This window comes from Myotis daubentonii, chromosome 18, assembly GCF_963259705.1.
Source record: "Myotis daubentonii chromosome 18, mMyoDau2.1, whole genome shotgun sequence".
In the NCBI taxonomy this organism is placed as follows: Eukaryota; Metazoa; Chordata; class Mammalia; order Chiroptera; family Vespertilionidae; genus Myotis; species Myotis daubentonii.
Window position 1 is genome coordinate 11,607,879 of NC_081857.1, and position 15,112 is coordinate 11,622,990.

At 41.1% G+C, this 15,112-nt stretch overlaps 1 protein-coding gene across 1 annotated transcript in view; it reads left to right on the forward strand.

The window, feature by feature from the left end:
* The window catches only part of LOC132221249 (membrane cofactor protein-like), a 222,403-nt gene that overhangs the window by 84,072 nt on the left and 123,219 nt on the right, over nt 1-15,112 (forward strand). The gene's annotated exons all lie outside the window — the stretch shown is intronic.

The window sequence follows — 15,112 nt, forward strand, 5'->3', positions numbered from 1 at the left end:
AGGGGTGCCAGATTGGAAAGTGTGCAGGCCAGTCTGGGGGACCCCTGCCCGTGCATGAATTTCATGCACCAGGCCTCTAGTCTATATATGTAAAAGCCTAAGTGACCAGCCAACAAGCCAGTAGCTATGATGCCCAATGACCACCAGGGGACAGACACTCTGACTGGTAGCTATGATGTGCAGTGACCTCCAGGGGGCAGATGCTCAACATAGGAGTTGCGGAGCTGTGGTGACTTGTCAGCTGCAGTTCTCGGGTGACGCACCTGGAACCAGAGAGGAGAGAGCCCGATTCCGGGGTGCGTCACCAGAGAACCACCCTCTTGCATCCAGAACTCCTCGGGAGATGTCAGAGAGCTGGTTTTGGCTCGATCCCACAGGCCAGGCCAAGACAAGGGACCCAACTGGTGCACAAATCTGTGCACTGGGCATCTAGTATGCATATAAATTCTTTGGCTAATCTCTTCCTGCCCACCTCCCCCCTTCCCTGTGAGATTCTTGAGTCTGTTCCATGTTTTGATGCATCTGGTTCCATTTTATTCATCAGTTTATTTTTTCATTAGATTCCTTGTTCATTTAATATGATTTTTAGTATCAATTGTTGATAGATATGTATTTGTTGTACTTCTTCTTATTATTATTACTAGAGGCCTGGTGCACAATATTTGTGCACTGTTTGGGGGGGGGGGTATCCCTCAGCCAAGCCTGCGCTGTCTAGCAGTCTGGGAGCCCTCAGGGAATGTCCGACTGCTGGATTATGCCCACTCCACCTGACAGGTGAACATCCTTAGTGCTGCTGCTGAGGTGGGAGAGGCTCCTGCCACCCAACTGCGTTTGCCAGTTGTGAGCCCAGCTCAGGGCTTCTGGCTGAGCAGCGCTCCCCCTTAGGGAGAGCACTGACCATCAGGGGGCAACTCCTGATTTTATCATCTGGCCCCTGGTGGTCAGTGCATGTCATAGCGACTGGTCGTCCTGCTGTCCAGTCGATTTGCATATTAGCCTTTTATTATATGAGATTCTTGTTCTTGTTCATCTTGTTGTTGTTGTTGTTGTTGTTGTTGTTGTTGTTGTTCTTCTTCTTCTTCTTCTTCTTCTTCTTCTTCTTCTTCTTCTTCTTCTTCTTCTTCTTCTTCTTCTTCTTTTTCTTCTTCTTCTTCTTCCAGAATATCCTTCAACATTTCATGTAATATTGGTTTGGTAATGAAGAATTCCATTACTTTTTTTTGTCTGGACAGCACCTTTTCTGACCTTCAATTCTAAATGATAGTTTGCTGGGTAGAGAGTAATCTTGGTTGTAGAACCTTGCTTTTGATCACTTTAAAAATTTCTACCACTCCCTTCTGGCCTGCAAAATTTCTGTTGTGAAATCAGCTGATAGTCATATGCATACTCCCTTGTAGGTAGGTAACTAACTGCTTTTCTCTTGATGCTTTTCAGATTCCTTCTTTGTCTTTAACCTTTGGCATTTTAAATATGATGTATCTTGGTGTGGGCCTCTTTGAGTTCCTCTTGTTTGGGACTCTCTGTTCTTTCTAGACTTGTACTAGTAAGTCCATTTATTTTTACTAGGTAGTGGAAGTTTTCTGTCAAACTAAAAATGATGTTTTAATATCTGGCAGAACACTTCCTTTTCAGAAATGTTTAAGCCACTCTCTATGCTAATTTTTGTACATGAACTTTTATTGTATTTTATTTTTACCATTTTAACCATTTTAAGTGTACATTTCAGTGGCATTAAGTACATTCATATGGTTGTGCAACCATAACTTCTATATATCCAAAACTGAAACATTGTACCCATCAAACAACAACTCTCTATTTCCCTCTCTCCCCAACTATGGCAATGGCTAGTCAGTTTTCTATGAATTTGACTATTTTTAGGTACCTCATAGAAGTGGGGTCCCTTCTGGCTTATTTCACTTAGCATAATGATTTTAAGGTTCATCTACCTTGTAGCATGTATCACAAGTTTATTTCTTTTTATAGTTGAACTAGAGGCCCAGGACACAAAACTTTCTGCACTCGGAGGGTTCCCTGTGCCCTCTCGCAGTCTGGGACCCCTTGGGGGATGACCACCTGCTGGCTTAGGCCTGATCCCTGGGGGATCGGGCCTAAGCTGGCAGTCAGACATCCCTCTGGCAGCCCGGGAACCCTCAGGGGATGTCCACTTTCCAGCAGGGAGCAGGCCTAAGCTGCAGCTGGACATCCTTAGCACTTCTGAGGAGGCAGGAGAGGCTCCCTCCACCATCGCTGTACTGGCAGCTATCAGCCTGGCTTGAGGCTGAGCAGAGCTCCCCCTGTGGGAGCGCACTAACCACCACAGGGCAGCTCCTGCATTGAGCATCTGCCCCCTGGTGGTCAGTGTTTGTCATAGTGACCAGTCATTCCCAGTCTTTCTGCTGTTAGGGTCAATTTGCATATTACCCTTTTATTATATAGGAGTGCCTGGCCAGCCTGGGTGAGGGGCTCATGGCTGTTTTCAGGCTGGCCACACCCCCTTCAGGGTGGGGGGATCCTGCTGGGGTGTCTGGCCAGTCTGGGTGAGTGGCTGATTGCAGTTTTCAGTCTGGCCAAGCCCCCCACCGGGGACCCTCACCCCATGAGGGTGTGGCCAGCCTGGGTGAGTGGCTGATGGCTGTTTGCAGTCTGGCCACAGCCCCTTCAGGGTGGGGGGGGGGGTCCTTCTGGGGTGCCTGGCCAGTCTGGGTGAGTGGCTGATTGCAGTTTTCTGTCTGGCCAAGCCCCCCACCGGGGACCCTCACCCCATGAGGGCGTGGCCAGCCTGGGTGAGTGGCTGATGGCTGTTTGCAGGCTGGCCACAGCCCCTTCAGGGTGGGGGGGTCCTTCTGGGGTGCCTGGCCAGTCTGGGTGAGGGGCTGAGGGCCATTTTCAGACTGGCTAAGACTCCCAGAAGGGACCCTCACCCCATGAGGGTATGGCCAGCCTGGGTGAGGGGCTGATGGCTGTTTGAAGGTTGGCCACAACCCGCAGCCACCCAAGCTCCCAGTGGAGGCTGGCTGGAAGCAGGTATCTGGGATTTATTTGTCTTCCACAATTGAAGCTTTGTTGCCATGAGCAGAGGCTACAGCCGGCTCAGGGCAGGAGGGAAGCTTGGCTTCCTCTATCCCCCGGGCAACCAAGCCTCCTGTTTGCTCCAGCTCATGGCTGCCTGCCGCCATCTTGGTTGGATTGATTTGCATATAGTCGCTCTGATTGGCTGGTGGGTGTGACTTAGGGCATAGCAAAGGTACGGTCAATTAGCATCTTTGTCTTTTATTTGTGTAGATCATATTCCATTGTCTGTTGTTACTACCTCTTTTATTTTATTTTTTTTTAATCCATTCACCTAATGATAGACATTTGGTTTGTTTCCAACTTTTGGCCATTCTGAATATGCTTCTCTGAAAATTGACATTTGAGTAACTGTTTGAGGCCTTTTTCAGTTTGGGGGGTACACACCCAGGAGTAGAGCTGCTGGGTTATGTGTTTACTTTTTGAGGAGCAGCCACACTGTCTTCCATGGCAGCTGCACCATTTTACACTCCTGCCAGTGACCCAAGAAGATTCCAATTTCTCCACCGCTTTACCAATACTTGTTTTTTTATACTCAGCATCCTAATGTATATGAAGTAGTACTCATTGTAGTTTTATTTCATTTTCTAATGATTAGTGATCATATTTTTTTAATATATTTTATTGATTTTTCACAGAGAGGAAAGGAGAGGGATAGAGAGTTAGAAACATCGATGAGAGAGAAACATCGACCACCTGCCTCCTGCACACCCCCTACTGGGGATGTGCCCGCAACCAAGGTACATGCCCTTGACCGGAATCAAACCCGGGACCCTTCAGTCCCCAGGCCAACACTCTATCCACTGAGCCAAACTGGTTAGGGCTTAGTGATCATATTTTTATGTGCTTATTGGTATTTTGTATACCTTCTTGGGGGAAATGTCTCTGGAAGTCCTTTGCACATTTTTTTTTCTGTCACTAAATTTAGGAGTTCATTATGTATTTTGGATATTAATCCCTTATCCGATGTATTATTTGCTGATGTCTTCTCCTATATGTTGCCTTTTTACTCTATTAATAATGACAGTTGATAAAAGTTTTTAATTTTGCTGAAGTCCATCCAGTTTATCTATTTTTTCTTTGCTGCCTATGCTTCTGGCATCAACTCAAAAAGTCATAGTCAGATTCAACATCATGAAGCTTGTCCTCTGTGTTTTTTCTATGAGTTTTATAGTTTTAGCTCTTTGGTCCACTTTGAGTTCATTTTTGTATATGATGTAAGATAAAGATCCAACTTCATTCTTTTGTATGTAGATATTCAGTTTTCAAAGAACCATTTGTTGAAAAGTTTGCCCTTCCCCAGTAAATGTTCTTAGCACCCTTTCATACTACCACTTGAGCATATGCACAGGTTTATTTGTGGGCTCTGTATTCTACTCAATTGGTTGGTCTTTATTGAGTAGAATAAAGTGCCTGTACCACTGTGTTTTGATTATTGTAGCTTTTGAGTAAGTTTTAAACTCAGAAAATGGGAGTTCTCTTAACTTTTCCATTTCAAGATTATCCTGGCTATTCCTAGTCCCTTGAGGTTCCATTGGATTTTTCTATTTCCGCAAAATGCATATTCAACATGGTGATGGAGATTGCATGTAGTCTGTAGGTTGCTTTGTGTAATATCAGCATCTTAACCATATCAAATCTTCTAATGTATGAACACAGGATGTCATTTCATTTATTCATATTGTCTTCTGTTTCTTTCAGCAATATTTTGTAGTTTCCAGTGTAGGAGCCTTTCACCACCTTGGTAAAGTTTCTTTTCATATATTTTACCTCTTTTGTATCCTTGAAAAGGAATCAAATCAGAATCCTAGATTATGTGCTCTGACCAGGAATGAAACCCATACTTTTGGTGTATGGAACTATGCTCCAAACAACTGGGCCACCTATGCTCCAAACAACTGGCCCGCCTGGTCAGGGCAGTATTTTACTAATTTTTGATGCTATTGTGAATAGAATAGTTTGCTTCATTTCCTTTTGGTTTGCTCATGGTTAGTGTTATGAAATGCAACTGATTTTTACTTGTTGGTTTCATAGACTGCAATTTTGCCAAATTTATTTATTAGCTCTAACAGGTGAGTGTGTGTGCATGTGTACTTTTGTAATCTTTACAGTTTTCTACTTAAAAAATCGGGTTATCTTGCCCTATCCGGTTTGGCTCAGTGGATAGAGCATCAGCCTGCGGACTCAAGGGTCCCAGGTTTGATTCTGGTCAAGGGCATGTACCTTGGTTGTGGGCACATCCCCAGCGGGGAGTGTGCAGGAGGCAGCTGATCAGTGTTTCTCTCTCATCGATGTTTCTAACTCTCTATTCCTCGCCCTTCCTCTCTGTAAAAAAATCACTAAAATAAAATTTTAAAAAAAAAAAAATCGGGTCTAGAACAGAACTATAATTTTATTTCTTCCTTCCCAATTTGAATGTTTTCTTTTCTTGCCTAATTGCTCTGATAATAATTTTTGATATTATGTTAAAAAGAAATGTCAAACACGGTCATCCTGCCTTGTTCCTGATCTTAAGGGGAAAACTTTGTCTTTTACCCTTGAGTATGATGTTACCTAGGAGTATTTCATAAATGGGCCTCATTATGTTGAAATTTTCCTGCATTACAAATACCCTCTAAATCACTTATTAAGCTGTCCTGTATCTTTTAATTATAAGTAGAGTCCCATTGAATCCATAGGCTAATATTGAGGATAGACTGATGATAAATTTGTATTCTGTACCACAGAATATTGTCACAGGAAATGGTACTGGAGAGGAAGAAGAATGCTGATGACTGAATATTAATTTATAATTTTTATGATACTACTTTAAATGAGAAACATTATTTATATAAGGAAAATAAATTATAAAGGGTTTTATGAAAAGACAAACAACCCAAACCTATGAATTTAGGAGTCTGTAAGCTTTACTATATTTTTACTTCTTTTTAAAATTATTCCTTTTTTTTTTCTTTTAGAAAATTCTCCACCCACTACAGTATCACCAAATAGAGCTGATGATTTAGGTATTATTTTGGATATTGATAACCCTCCATTCTGAGACCTTAGAGTTCTCCATGGAAATATCATATTTCAATTATCTGCAGTTAGAGAAGAAACAACCTGTCATGTGATAATTGACGTTTGTATTTAGTTTTATGTGTAGATACCATGACAAATAGAAGCAGTAGTATGTGTAGACACATGCAGATAATACAGTTTTTAAGAGGTCCCTCCAATACAAATTCCTAGTAGGGAAGGGAACTTTCTCAATCGCTGTGTTTATTTGTAGGTTGAAATGTATAAAACCTAACTTGCTTTCCATGTGATAGTGCTATTTTGTAATGGCCATTTATAAATAAATTTTCTTTCTATTCATACCTTGTATACACATGCCTTAACATAGTATAAGTTGGGTTAGTTTTCTTCTAGAACAGGCTGGTGTATCTCACTTTATTTAGGATCATGTAGTTCACACAATATATGTTAAAAGAAAGGCTAAAGTATGGTTGTGGCAGTTACATAAAATATTAGGATTTTTGTTGAGTAAATGAGGAAAAATATGTATTACTTTTCTTTACATTAGACTAGTTTAGTAAGTTTAGTCATTTTGGGCCTATTAAGCTTTCCCTCAACACTGTTGTTAAAGGTTCACTGTGCCAATAAATCCAAATCCATTTAAATTCACTAAACACTTGATTTTTTTAAATAAAATTAAAAGAGCAGAGGTAAACAAGACATTGTATGCTTTGACCTAATTTAATAAAAATAATGGCAGTTTGGGAGTAGAGGTACTACTGAACATTTCTAACATTTAAGATTTTGTAGTATTTCTTATTACTCTCTACACCAGTGGTTCTCAACCTTCCTAATGCCGCGACCCTCTAATGCAGTTACTCATGTTGTGGTGACCCCCAACCATAAAATTATTTTCGTTGCTACTTCATAACTGTAATGATGCTACTGTTATGAATCATAATGTAAATATCTGATATGCAGGATGTATTTTCATTGTTACAAATTGAACATAATTAAAGCAAAGTGATTAATCACAAAAACAATATGTAATTATAGATGTGTTTTCCGATGGTCTTAGGCGACCCCTGTGAAAGGGTCGTTCGACCTCCAAAGGGGTCGCGGCCCACAGGTTGAGAACCGCTGCTCTACACCGTCAAAAATGCATGTTGAAGTTCCCATGCTCAATTTGTCCATGTGCCCCAGTGTTTCACTTGCTTTCATAGAAAGTTCTTCATAATTAAGATCTTAACTTGGGGGTGAGGGTGCATGAGGAAAGCTTTTTACAATAATGTATAGTTTGGGAAGACTGCCAAATAGGTTTATGTAATCAGTTAATAGAACTCCATTCGTAGCTTATTCCACAGACTCACTTTTGAGGAACAATATAAATGAAATTTCTAACAAAATCATAAGAAGGATAGACTGAATACTGAACTAAACCAACTAGAAAGGGATAATACGTTCTTAAAATTATTTCCCTTTAATGTAGTAAATTATAATTTATATAATAATTATCTAATATTTACAATAATTCCAATTTTTTAGAACCTGGTGGGGTTACTACAGCACAAAAACAAGTCAGGTCCTATTAAGAGTTTCAGAAATTGAACCGCAAGCTTGGAATTGTGTAAGAAGGGCTCTGTGATCAAAATGAGCTGGATGCACTAGCAGTCACACTAAACTAGACTGATAAACTTTTCTTTGCTGTAGTTTATAAATGATCTGATCAAAATTAAAATGTGTCAACTATGTGGAGACCCACGTGTGCTCAATTACCTTCAAACTGACTTTACTTTTTCTCAGATGGAAGACTCGTTGCTGTGATTGTTCTGACTGTGCGTAAGTGTCCCAAATTTGGATGCCACTTAAATCAAAATACTAATGTGAACAAGTGCATTTTAACACCTTTTTTAGTTTCTATAGTTTTCATAGCTTGACATTAAGTAAACCAGTCTAGAAGTACCTGACCTTTTATATGATTCCACCCTGTGTTGGCATAGTATATTCATTGTATTCTGCATGTCCATGTAGTAACAAATCTTAATATCCCAAAAAAGCTTTGAGTAATATTCCAAATTAAGCGAGGACTCTTGCCTGCCTTACTGCAGACCCTACCTAAGTGATACCAGGGAGCTGCATTTACACAGTGAAGAGTCCAGATAGAATATGAATGAATATGGGCTTAAATAAAATAATATTTCTGCCTACTGCAATGTAACCAACATTAATTTCTTCTCCTGGATTTTGAAACTTGTCATTACTTTTTAGACTTACATGTCATTTGTTTTCTGGTTTCTTCTAGTTGTTGGCGTTGCAGTGGTTGGCACCTGTGTATAAATGCTGTCACATCAGGGAGAGTAAATTAAACATCTTTCTTGAATCTCTTGTTGCTTCTCATATTGATGTACCTTTGCAACTTTTGCTTGCACTCCGTATTGCGTGCTGTCTTGTTAAAAACATGCTTGTGTGATTGTGCTGTCAGAATTGCATTTCTTGCTGAAAATATTTTCATCTACTTTTAGTACTATTCTAACAAGAGTAATCTGTGTAGCGTTGTTTTAGCTATTATGTCTGAAAAAAATTCCTGTGGGGGTTTGAGATTTAAGTTCTGCAGAAAATCATGGATCTTTAGAGTGTCTCCCCTACCCTAGGTTTACCATAGTCCTACAGTGCATTGTCAGCCAGGACTAAATTTAAAATAGTTCACTGTGGAGACTTTGACAATTCTATTCACTGTAATCTTTAGGATGTAAGTTTCTATGTGTCTGTATAACATAATAGTTGTAAGAAGTTATGTAGGTGTCTTATGCAAATACCCAATTTGATTTCTTTTCACGTAGAGTTGTTGTTTATACAGGTTAAACTGGGGATTTAAAAGCAACATAGTTTAACTTTCCTCTTTTGTTCTCCTAATTAACTAGGTTGCAGTAAAGCTCAAGAGTTCAACCTAAATTGCTGAGAGGGGTAAATTACGAATTCACTTCATTAACTTTATCTGCCTTTTTATCTATAAAAATGGAAAGGGGGAAATTTCAAATAGAAAAAATGTACCAATATATATTTCCTAAGAAGAATAGTATGTGTAAGCATCACCCTTAAGTTTTTTAAAATATGTTTTTATTTATTTCAGAAAGGAAGGAAGAGGGAGAGAGAGAGAGAGAAACATCAATGAGAGAGAATTATTGATCGGCTGCCTCCTGCATGCCCCACACTAGGGATTGAGCCCACAACCTGGGCATATGCCCTGAATGGGACTAGAACCATGACCTTCTGGTTCATAGGTCAATGCTCAACCACACTTAAATCTTAATGAAACAATTTACAATGTAATGAAAGATTTAGAATAAATCCTGGAGCATAGACCAAGACTGCAATATTTGACTTTCAGCCATTTGTTTGCCCCATCTGAGATTCCATTCATTTGGAGATAGTTTTGAAATCAAACTAATATTTTTAAAGACTTTTTGTATTTGTGGTTTAATATGTTTTGCTTTTATAGTAAGCATTTAGTTTGGGCTATATACATTCTTCACTCATGAATAGTTCATGTTGAAATAACCTGTAACAAAAGCAAAAATAGCTTTGTGTGTCTCATATTCTTTCATTGTTTAAAACATCACTGCATCGGAATTCTTAAAGGTTCTTAAACAAACACGAATCAAACCCTCTAGCTGCCAGGTAAGGGCTCTATTAAAGGTGAAGAGGTGGCTGAGCGCTGTAGCCCTGGATTCAAGGCTCAGGACCACAACTGACCTGAGGTTCCATGTCTGCTGAGCTCCAAGTGCTGCTGCTGCTGGGCCTGGACTCCTGTGAGTAACCAGGTGGAGACCACCATGGATGTGCGTGTGTTCTTGAAATATGAATAAGCACCTTCAAGTTTATGAGCAAATGTTTCTCCTGTTTTAGGTAATTGGATTTTTTAAAGACTCCTCATCTTGTGTACATGCTCCAGAAAGGATGTGGGGTAACACTTAGCTTTACCTGCTTTTCTTTAGGAAAAGTAAAGATTTGTATTATATTTCTACACTGTTTGGTTTCCATAATCTTTCCTAAAAAAAAAAAAAAATGGCTGCCATTGCCTTAGAAACTAATTTCTGTGATTCTAACATATATACAAATGCTTCTTTATTCCTGAGGGTAACTCTGGAAGCAGGGTACTAGGCATAGAGAAGCAAACGTTGCTGTTACAACTTGGTACCAAATGCCTTGATGTACTTATGATGATTTGGAATAAAATTACCCTTCTACAGCCTTCATATTAAAGTAGAAAATTAGCATAAGGACTCATTTTTAGATTAGTAAACACATTAAAATCAGGATGAAAAATGGCCAGGAAGTAAGATAGGTAGATAGATAGATAGATAGATAGATAGATAGATAGATATCTTACCACTTATATAATGTGGGAAGCTACTTACTCTAAGTTACAATCAACAGTTTGGGAGCAGATTCCACAAAGGCCAATGGGAAAGGCAATTTCTTGGTAAAAGCAAAGTGGCGTCTTTAATCCCAGGGGCAGAGGAGAAGACAAAGATTCCTACCAGAAGGGCAGTCTGGGCTTCCCAGTCCTATCTTCTTCATCTCCCAGGATTCCTTGAGGCTGAAACCAACCAGTTTTCACACTCTTGTGAGCTTCAAAGTATCTGAAGCTCTCACAGTTAATTGAATGAATATTGAAGTTAATATAAAATACTTGTAATTAGAAATTCACTGTTAGATTTTCATCTGGCTCTAAAATAAAAAAGCTTCAAATTGCTTCGTAGTTTTATCAAAGGAGTGTTTTTTAAATTTATACTAGTGCTTATTTATCTTTCTTATATACTTGATTTCTCTTTTAAAATAAGAAAGCCTTATACCAAATATCAGAAATAAGCAACAGCTCTGCTATCCTGGGATTTAGGTTTAGGGCATGTGCCTTCAATTCTGTTTTCTACTGATGTTTAGATGAGCACTTATTTATGGTGTTTGGGGGAATGATTGCTCATTGATCATCTATCCCCACCTGAAAAGGCTCCTAGAAAAATAATCCTTCATCAGCACTTGACATGGGACTCCATTATGAGAGAATATTTGCATAAGATGCCATAGTCCTGTGCTTCTCCCATTTCAGTGTGTGGGTGAACCACAGGTTGATCTTGACAAAATGCAGATTCTGATTCACACGGGTCTCAGGTGGGCCCTGTGGTTGCATTCCTGTGAGCCCACATTCTGCACTTGTGGTAGGCTCCTGTATCATGGCCTCACAGATAACAGGGGACTGACACCTGGAACTGTGATGTCACCTGCATGGCAAAGGGTCTTCAAAGATAAGACCTTGGATGGGGAAATTACCCCAGATTATCCAGGTGGGGCCCTAAATGTAATCACAATCTCCTTCTAAGAGGAAGGCAGAGGGAGATGTGACGACAGTGCAAGGCGATGTGACCACTCAAGCAAAATGCTGCTGGATGGAGGATGGAGGCAGGAGCCAAAAAACACAGAATGCAGCTCCAGAAGCTGGAAAAGGCAAGGGGACTGATTCTCTCCCAGTCCCCCTGTTGGGCAGGTGCCCCAGCCTATACCTTGATTTTCACGCAGTGATTTCAGTATTATGACTTCCAGAACGAAAAAAATAAATGTGTGTTGTTTTGAGACACTGTGTGCATGTTTGTGCTCCTCCCAAATTCCTACGTTAAATCCTAACCTCCAAGGGGATGGCATTAGGAGGTGGGGCCACAGGGAAGTTACTAGATCAGAGGGGACAGGATTCATGAATGGGATTCGTATCCCTGTAGCAGAACCCCAAGAAAGTCCCTCAGGCCTCTGCTATGTGAACTTTCAGCTAGAAGGCCCTGCCCATGAACCACAAAGCTGGCTCTCACTGGATGCCGACACTGCCAGGGCCTCCATCTTGGGCTTCCCGGCCTCCAGAACTGTGAGGAACGCATTCCTGTTATTTACCAGTTACCCAGTCTGCAGTATTTTTTCTAGAGGCTGGAAGACACTGCGATGCCCAATCTGCTGTGATTTGTTACCGCAGCCGCAGGAAATGAGCCCCCAATGCTATGGGTCCTCAGAACACGCTGTGAGGACAAAGCCTTGTAGAAGCAAAGCCACAGACAGGTGGTTGTCAACCCTGGCTACGCATTAGCATCATCTGGGATGAGTTTGAAACATACAGCCAGAAGCAAACCCAGGTCCCACTGCTGGAAGAGCGAAGGCAGAACCTGTAAGGGTGGCGGCTAAGCATCACTCTGTACAGGCTCCTTGGGTGAATCTGATCAGAAGGTGGGGAGGAGCTGTCTCATGAGAATAATCCCAAAATACAACTTTTCTTGTGTTCAAAGAAAACTCCTAAGCTCCCCAATAGTAGGTGGACACACTAGCCCCCCCCCCCAACCCCCCCCCCCCACACACACACACACACACCGAACACTATGCCACCTTCTCTGTGAGGCCTGGGCCAACACCTCACGTGAAGAATTACTGGGCTCAAGAATTAACACATTATTTCTCCTAAATTGTGTTCAGATTTGTGTCTCGGGCTTATGAAGAACGCCTCAGCCTTTCTTTCCACAGGTGGGAGCTATTGCCAGTACAGCCTGCACGGGGCCCGAGTGTGCCTTGAGTCCAGTGTGCCTTCCCACTTACACACCTACAGCCAACCAGGTGGTATCATTTACCTAAGAGGGACACACAGCTGCCAACGCATTTTCCATCCACTTGGAGAGCATGGCCTCGAATACCAGATTCAAGATGTGTCCAAAAGAAACAGACTACAAAGACTTAATCACATTTTGAAGGACATGAGAATTCTCAATGGTGATGTATGTGTCAGACGATGTTGGGAAGTCTTGTGAGATAGAGAACAATGATGAGGGATCAGGTGGCAGTAATTGCTTGGGGTGTCAGGTGAACTGATAGCCCCATCAGGGGTCTGTGCCTTGGTGGAAGGACAGTGTTCCCGGCCTTAAGAAAGAGGTGAGGCTTCATCCTGGCCAAGGAAACATTTGGACACCCTAGACCAGTGGTCGGCAAACTGCGGCTCGCGGGCCACATGCAGCTCTTTGGCCCCTTGAGTGTGGCTCTTCCACAAAATACCACGTGCGGGCGTGCACATACAGTGTGATTGAAACTTCGTGGCCCATGCGCAGAAGTCGATATTTTGTGGAAGAGCCACACTCAAGGGGCCAAAGAGCTGCATGTGGCTCGGGAGCCGCAGTTTGCCGACCACTGTCCTAGACTATGCAATACTCCTTTCAGTCTTGACTGTGTTCAGTGCAGGACGACAAGCCGCCTCCAAACTACTGGATCCTGTTTACCTCCCCTGCCACAGCCACGGTTCAGGAAAAGGACTGAAGGAATGGTTTTGTGAGTTAAATGGACCGGTGGGTTTTCTGGAATAAGACTCTTTTTCTTTAGTTAAACTCTGAGAACACTTTTCCTTTGACAAAAGAAGGAAGAGAGATTGGTGACATTATTCATTATTTTCTATCTATCTTATCTACTCAGTACCTCAGGTTATGCCATACTGTCTTGTATCCTACATAGCTACCACAACAGAGGTCAAGAAAACATTCTTGTGAACTTGTAGTTTACGTGTAATGCTAGCACTGTGATTAGCATATGCATTTTGGGTAGTTCAGTTGTTGGCCATGCTGCAATGCAGAGTGCAAGTGTTTACTCTGTAAATGACACTGGCTATGAATTGGATCCCATGAGGAGTCCTTTGGGGCAGATATATTTTTCTCATTGTCAACAGTTTTACACATCACCTCCACACTAAGTGTCTTATATGCTCAGCTAAGAATCAAAACATTGTGTTGTTCAGGGAGGAACAGGCATTTCCATGGTTTGTTGAACTCAGAAAGGCTTCAGTACATCTCAGATGCAGAATTGTGTAAATATATGTGAACTTCTGTAATTCCAGAAGGAGCATTTGAGTTTTGTACTGAGAGCTTCCATTTCCTCACCAACCTCTCCATCCTTAACCCTGCGTGGTACATGTTCTACCTGCATCATTCTATGAACAAAATAAGATGTGGGTACAGAAACTGGATTATCAAAATTTTATTCATTACCTGATTCCAGATGTAACTTGTATTTAGAGAAAACTGGAAAAAGCACAAAGAAAATGAAATATGCACAATCCTACCAACTCTTAGTTAACTTTGGGAATATTTCCAATTAATCTCTTTTATGTGTACCAATATACACTCTGTTTTATAAAGGAAGTGCCAAAGGTCAGATGCTGATTTAGAGTCTGTTTTGTACACTTACAAATCTATCAGTTACATTGATATTTTTACACTGCATGCTGCATAGGATTCCCATAAATCCCTCAATACTGTTACCAGACAATTAGCATTTCATATGTTGCCAAAATGTTACATCTTTGCTCACAGCTCTGATGATTTCCTTGGGATAAACTCTAAACAGAAGTGGTGGTGTAAAAGTCATGTCCATTGTAAAACTTTTAACATACAACGAAGATATATTAAAAACTAAACATTTGAGGATGCTGCTACTCCCCAGTACATTTACTCACAATTGCTGACATTTTGATGCTTTGCCAACTAAAGAACAAAATGTCAGCTCCTTTCGTATGCTTTTTAATATCCCTCCTTACTCTTTAAAAACCAGTCTTACAGATTTACTCCCGACTCTACCAGTAAATCTTGCTCATTCTTAATGTTCCAGAGTTGAGATGGTTTCACCACAAAAGTTCTCCCTCTTATCAATTCCTACTCATCCCACCAATCATGGCATTAACCACACTCAGGAATTTGACACTTGACACACCAGCGTCCTTACCCTTTTCCAGACGTGTATTTTGTCTCCAATAAAACATTTAGTTCCAAAATGGCAAGGGTCCTATAGGTTGAGACCCAATACCCTTAAGGCCCGGTGTTTAATAATGTACCTTCCCAGGGGCCTCTCAAGGGACTAGGGGCAGAGGCACTTATATAGGGGTTGGGGGTGCAGTGGACATACTATCTTGGTAATTTTGAAATCTACCAAGCCTTGAGAGGATTCAGTAGCAGACCTTCAACCACAGAAATCTCAA